We start from the raw sequence: 7896 nt of genomic DNA on the forward strand, positions 1-7896 counted from the left end.
CCCCATAACAATCCCAGACTAATTCCACTGTCTCTCTCTCTCACTCTCTCATCATAGATCTGTATCAATGCCAGACTCATTTCACTGTGTCTCTCTCTCTCTCATCATAACCCTGTATCAATCCCAGACTCATTCCACTGTCTGTCTCTCTCTCATCATAGACCTGTATCAATCCGAGACTCATTACACTTTCTCTCTCTCTCATCATAGCCCTGTATCAATCCCAGACACATTCCACTGTCTCTCTTTCTCTCTCTCTCATCATAGCCCTGTATCAATCCCAGACTCATTCCACTCTGTCTCTCTCTCTCATCATAGCCCCGTATCAATCCCATACTCATTCCACTCTCACTCTTTCTCTCTCTCTCTCTCTCTCATCACAGCCCTGTATCAATTCCTGACTCATTCCACTGTGTCTCTCTCTCATCATAGACCTGTATCTATCCGAGACTCATTCCACTTTCTCTCTCTCTCATCATAGCCCTGTATCAATCCCAGACTCATTCCACTGTGTCTCTCTCTCTTCATTGCCTTGTATCAATCCCAGACCTATTCCACTGTCTCTCTCTCTCTCTCATCATAGCCCTGTATCAATCCCCGTCGCATTCCACTGTGTCTCTCGCTCATCTTAGACCTGTATCAATTCCAGACTCATTCCACTATCTCTCTCTCTCATCATAGACCTGTATCAATCCCAGACTCATTCCACTGTCTCCCTCTCTCCCATCATAGCCCTGTGTCAATCCCACACTCATTACACTGTGTCTCTCTCTCATCATAGCCCTGTATCAATCCAAGACTCATTCCACTTTCTTTCTCTCTCTCTCTCATCATAGCCCTGTATCAATCCCAGACTCATTCCAGTGTTTCTCGCTCTCTCTCATCATAGCCCTGTAATAATCCTAAACTCATTCCACTGTCTCCCTCTGTCATTAACGATCTGTATCAATCCCAGACTCGTTCCACTGTCTTTCTCTCTCTCTCTCATCATAGCCCTGTGTCAATCCCAGACTGATTCCACTGTCTGTCTCTGTCTCTCATCATAGCCCTGTATCAATCCCAGACTCATTCCACTGTCTGTCTCTGTCTCTCATCATAGCCCCGTAACAATCCCAGACTAATTCCACTGTCTCTCTCTCTCACTCTCTCATCATAGATCTGTATCAATGCCAGACTCATTCCACTGTCTCTGTCTCTCTCTCATCATAGCCCTGTATCAATCCCAGACTCATTCCACTGTCTGTCTCTCTCTCATCATAGACCTGTATCAATCCCAGACTCATTACACTTTCTCTCTCTCTCATCATAGCCCTGTATCCATCCCAGACTCCATCCACTGTCTCTCTCTCTCTCTCTCTCATCATAGCCCTGTATCAATCCCAGACTCATTCCACTGTGTCTCTCTCTCATCATAGCCTTGTGTCAATCCCAGACCTGTTCCACTGTCTCTCTCTCTCTCTCTCATCATAGCCCTGTATGAATCCCAGACTCATTCCACTGTGTCTCTCGCTCATCATAGACCTGTAGCAATCCCAGATTCATTCCACTATCTCTCTCTCTCATCATAGACCTGTATCAATCCCAGTCTCATTCCACTGTCTCCCTCTCTCTCATCATAGCCCTGCATCAATCCCAGACTCATTCCACTCTCTGCCTCTCTCTCTCTCATCATAGCCCTGTATTAATCCCAAACCCATTCCACTGTCTCTCTCTGTCATCAACGACCTCTATCAATCTCAGACTCATTCCACTGTCTGTCTCTCTCTCTCATCGTAGCCCTGTATCAATCCCAAACTAATCCTAACATTCTGCTCATTTCTTACTGCCCTCTATCAAACCCAAATGAATCCCTCTGTCCCCCTCTCACGCCATAGCCCTAAATGAATCATAGGCTGCGCCCATTACCTCCTTACACTCCTGTATTAATCCCAAGTTAGTCCCACTACCCAGTGTTTTGATGCCTGATTTTGAGCTGCAAGATCTGTTCTCAATCTATCCCACTGAGCACCATGGTCGTGCCGTAATACCCAGTGTGTGCTCCATTTTCTTTTCTGGTGCCTCGGTCGATGCTTGGAAGTTCACCATCCTTATTCTGATTGGAGCTTTTCTGTCACTATTCAATATAACTAAGTATGTTATGAGGGCAATTCAGGGGGTAGTCATGAGTCAAGCACATTGCTGTTGGTTTGGAGTGACAGATTGGCCAGACTGGGTCAGGCCAGCAGATTTGCTGCTGTAAAGGGTATTAGTGATCCAGATGGGTTTACATGAGATTGCAATATTGTCAAATCTGTCATTTCAGATACCCGCCTTTATTGCCGAATGTCTTAATTCCTTCAATTTATATTTGCAGAGTGCCAGATAGGATTTGAACGCAAGTTCCTGGTCTCTAGAATACGAGCACCTGAAAACAAATCACTATACTGCAACAGTACAATAATATGGTGTACTGTTGGAATGTTGGCACTGCCGGTGTGCTGTACTGTCAGAGTGACAGTACTGAGTGAGCTCTGCACTGTTGCAGTGACGGTATTGGGAGAGTGCTCCACTGTCAGAAGGGCAGTGCTGAGGTAGCACTGCACTATCAGAGGGTCAGTAATGAATGACTGCTGCACGATCAGAAGGTCAGTACTGAGGGAGTGCTGCAGTGTCGGACGGTCAGCACTGTGGGAGTGCTGCACTGTGGGAGGGTCAGGACTGAGGGAACGCTGCACTGTCGGAGGGTCAGTACTGAGGGAGTGCTGCAGTGCCAGAGGACCAGCACTGAGGGATCAATGCATAACTGGTGCCAAAGTGGTAAGCGCTGTTTCATAGGGCTGAAACCTCTCGAGTAGTTTCTTGAGCCGACGAACTTCAGATTCAGAGATGAGAGGACGCAATTGAGGTGCACTCGAAACAGACCGAAATCTCATCGGTGTGGTATCCAAAACTGCTAAATAAAACCTTTGGCCGGCAATGTGTTTACGCAGGCATGTTTTTCTAAAATAGTTTTTTGCCCTGGAGCCGTCCCTTCCCGTAGATGCTGACAAACTGCATTCCATCTGGTGCAGGGAGATCACTATCAGATTGTCGTAGGAATAGGTATGAGGAAGTCAGTACTTTACGCAACGAGCACTTCCAAGGGAAGACTTGGGAAACAGAATGGTGGAATTGTTTGCCTTCAATAATTCTTCAATTCCTATTTGTCCGCTCCATTCAGACAGCAGCTTCAAGTTCACAACACCTCGCTGTGGGGCATCACTTCTCCTTCTCTGTGGATCTTTTGCCTTCATCTTCAGTCTATGTCCTTTGGTCAGAAAAACTCCTGCCAGTGGGGAGATGGTGAAACTTTTAATGATTTTGAAAGCCTCCACTAAATCTCCTCTTAATCTTCTCTGCTCTCAGGAGGAGATTTAATAGAGACTTCAGTCTCTCCAGGTTAACTGAAGTACCTCCTCCCTGATGCCGGTCCAGCCAGTCCAATCTCACACCATCTCCAAAGCCCTTCAGATCCTTCCCCCGATATTTTATCCCAAAAATATTAAACTATCTTGTAAGGATAGTATTCTAAAGGGTGTGCAGGAGCAGGGAGTCCTGGGTGTATATGTACATAAGTTATTATAGGTGACAGGACAGGTAGAGAGAGCTGTTTCGAAAGCATGCAGTATTCTAAACTTCATTAACAGGGACATAGAGCACAAGAGCAGGGAGGTTATGATGAACTTAGATAAGACAATGGTTCGATCTCAGCTGGAGTACTGTGCACATTGCTGGGCGCCACACTATGGGAAGGGTGTGAACGCATTGGAGAGAGTGCAGAAGAGGTTTACCAGAATGGTTCCAGGGATGAGGCGCTTCAGTAATGAGGAAAGATTGGAGCAGTTGGGAGTGAGGAGAATTGATGGAAGATTTAAAAATCATGAGGTTTCTGGACAGAGTCTCTACGGAGAAACTGTTCAAAATCGTCAACAGGTGAAGAACCAGAGGGCACAGTTTCAAAGTGTTTTGCAAACAAAGTAAATGTGAGGTGAGAAAATGTTTTTTTCACACAGCGAGCAGTTAGGGTTTGGAATGCACTGCCTGGAAGTGTGGTGGAGGCAGGTTTGATTGAGGCATTCAGGAGGACATGGAATGGTTATTTAAATAGAAACAGTGTGCTGGGGTACGGGGAACAGGCAGGAGATGGGCACTAAGTTATAATGCTCAGAGAGCCGGTGCAGACACGATGAGCCGAATGGCCTCCTTCTGAACTGTTACTATGCTGGGATTCTGGGATTGTTAGAATGTTGCGTCGCCCCCGCAAAGATTGCTAACCGAAAATGTTCAGTTTATTCCTATCTCTGTTTATTGTCCAATAGAATTCCTCAAACAAAGTTAACATATCACCCCCAATCCCAGATGACGGAGAGTATGATTAAAGAGACTTTCTTCAACTGTAAAGCTTCATTGATTAGCCCCCAGCCCTTTCCTTAGGGTTTGTGTTTCCAGCTGAGCCAGTGACGGAGTTCATCATTCTCCTGGGCCACAATACATTTCTCCACTGCACTGTATCAATCCCAGACTCATTCCACTGTCTCTCTCTCATCATAGACCTGGATTAATCGCAAACTCATTACACTGTCTCTCTCTCACTCTCTCATCATAGACCTGTATCAATCCCAGACTCATTCCACTGTGTCTCTCGTCATAGCCCTGTATCATTCCCAGACTCATTCCTCTGTCTCTCTCTCATCAGAGCCCTGTATCAATCCCAAAATCATTCCACTGTCTCTCTCTCCGTCTCTCATCACAGACCTCTATCAATCCCAAAATCATTCCACTGTCTCTCTGTCTCTCATCATAGCCCTGTATCAATCCCAAACTCATACCTCTGTGTCTCTATCTCATCAGAGCCCTGTATCAATCCCAAACTCATTCCACTGTGTCTCTCTCATCATAGTGCTGTATCAATCCCAGACTCATTCCACTGTCACTCTCTATCTCATCATAGACCTGTATCAATCCCGGACTCATTCCACTGTCACTCCCTCTCTCATCATAGCCCTGTATCAATCCCTTACTCATTCCTCTGTGTCTCTCTCTCTCATCATAGCCCTGTATCAATCCCAAACTCATTCCACTGTGTCTCTCTCTCATCATAGCCTTGTATCAATCCCAGAAGCATTCCACTGTGTCTCTCTCTCTCTCATCATAGCCCTGTATCAATCCCAGACTCATTCCACTGTGTCTCTCGTCATAGCCCTGTATCATTCCCAGACTCATTCCTCTGTCTCTCTCTCATCAGAGCCCTGTATCCACCCCAAAATCATTCCACTGTCTCTCTCTCCGTCTCTCATCACAGACCTCTATCAATCCCAAAATCATTCCACTGTCTCTCTGTCTCTCATCATAGCCCTGTATCAATCCCAAACTCATTCCTCTGTGTCTCTATCTCATAAAAGCCCTGTATCAATCCCAAACTCATTCCACTGTGTCTCTCTCATCATAGTGCTGTATCAATCCCAGACTCATTCCATTGTCACTCTCTATCTCATCATAGACCTGTATCAATCCCGGACTCATTCCACTGTCACTCCCTCTCTCATCATAGCCCTGTATCAATCCCTTACTCATTCCTCTGTGTCTCTCTCTCTCATCATAGCCCTGTATCAATCCCAAACTCATTCCACTGTGTCTCTCTCTCATCATAGCCTTGTATCAATCCCAGAAGCATTCCACTGTGTCTCTCTCTCTCTCATCATAGCCCTGTATCAATCCCAGACTCATTCCACTGTGTCCCTTTCTCATCATAGCCCTGCATCAATCCCAGACTCATTCCATTGTCACTCTATCTCATCATAGCCCTGCATCAATCCCAGACTCATTCCATTGTCACTCTATCTCATCATAGCCCTGTATCAATCCCAGACTCATTCAATTTTCTCTCTCTCTCATCATAGCCTTGTATCAATCCCAGACTCATTCCACTGTGTCTCTCTCTGATCATTGATCTGTATCAATGCCAGACTCATTCCACTGTGTGTCTCTCTCTCTCATCATAGCCCTGTATCAATCCCAGACTCATTCCACTGTCACTCTCTATCTTATCATAGTCCTGTATTAGTCCCAAACTCATTCCACTGTGTCTCTCTCATCATAGCCCTGTATCAATCCCAGACTCATTCCACTCTGTCTCTCTCTCTCATCATAGCCCCGTATCAATCCCATACTCATTCCACTCTCACTCTTTCTCTCTCTCTCTCTCTCTCATCACAGCCCTGTATCAATTCCTGACTCATTCCACTGTGTCTCTCTCTCATCATAGACCTGTATCTATCCGAGACTCATTCCACTTTCTCTCTCTCTCATCATAGCCCTGTATCAATCCCAGACTCATTCCACTGTGTCTCTCTCTCTTCATTGCCTTGTATCAATCCCAGACCTATTCCACTGTCTCTCTCTCTCTCTCATCATAGCCCTGTATCAATCCCCGTCGCATTCCACTGTGTCTCTCGCTCATCTTAGACCTGTATCAATTCCAGACTCATTCCACTGTCTCCCTCTCTCCCATCATAGCCCTGTGTCAATCCCAGACTCATTACACTGTGTCTCTTTCATCAGAGCCCTGTATCAATCCCAGACTCATTCCACTGTGTTCTCTCATCATACTCCTGTATCAATCCCAGACTCATTCCACTGACACTCTCTATCTCATCGTAGACCTGGATCAATCCCTGAGTCATTCCACTGTCACTCTTTCTCAACAAACCCCTGTATCAATCCCAGGCTCATTCAAATTTCTCTCTCTCTCATCATAGCCCTGTATCAATCCCAGACTCATTCCACTGTGTCACTCTCTGATCATAGATCTGTATCAATACCAGACTCATTCCACTGTGTGTCTCTCTCTCTCATCATAGCCCTGTATCAATCCCAAACTCATTCCACTGTGTCTCTCTCATCATAGCCCTGTATCAATCCAAGACTCATTCCACTTTCTTTCTCTCTCTCTCTCATCATAGCCCTGTATCAATCCCAGACTCATTCCAGTGTTTCTCGCTCTCTCTCATCATAGCCCTGAAATAATCCTAAACTCATTCCACTGTCTCCCTCTGTCATTAACGATCTGTATCAATCCCAGACTCGTTCCACTGTCTTTCTCTCTCTCTCTCATCATAGCCCTGTATCAATCCCAGATTCATTCCACTGTCTGTCTCTGTCTCTCATCATAGCCCTGTATCAATCCCAGACTCATTCCACTGTCTGTCTCTGTCTCTCATCAGAGCCCTGTATCAATCCCAGACTCATTCCGCTATGTCTCGCTCTCATCATAGCCTTGTGTCAATCCCATACTCATTCCACTGTGTCTCGCTCTCATCAAAGCCCTGTATCAATCGCAGATTCATTCCACTTTCTCTCTCTCTCATCATAGCCCTGTATCAATCCCTGACTCATTCCACTGTGTCTCTCTCTCTCTCATCATAGACCTTTATCAATCCGAGACTCATTCCACTTTCTCTCTTTCTCATCATAGCCGTGTATCAATCCCTGACTCATTCCACTGTCTCTCTCTCTCTCACCCTCTCATCGTAGCCCTGTATCAATCACAGACTCATTTCACTGTGTCTCTCTCTCATCATAGCCTTGTGTCATTCCCTGACTCATTCCACTGTCTCTCTCTCCCATCATAGCCCTGTGTCAATCCCAGACTCATTACACTGTGTCTCTTTCATCAGAACCCTCTATCAATCCCAGACTCATTCCACTGTGTTCTCTCATCAATCTCCTGTATCAATCCCAGACTCAATCCACTGTTACTCTCTATCTCATCCTAGACCTGGATTAATCCCGGAGTCATTCCACTGTCACTCCTTATCAACAAACCCCTGTATCAATCCCAGGCTCATTCAATTTTGTCTCTCTCTCTCTCTCTCTCTC

Source organism: Cetorhinus maximus, unplaced genomic scaffold (assembly GCF_964194155.1).
Source record: "Cetorhinus maximus unplaced genomic scaffold, sCetMax3.hap1.1 HAP1_SCAFFOLD_1266, whole genome shotgun sequence".
Taxonomy (NCBI): Eukaryota; Metazoa; Chordata; class Chondrichthyes; order Lamniformes; family Cetorhinidae; genus Cetorhinus; species Cetorhinus maximus.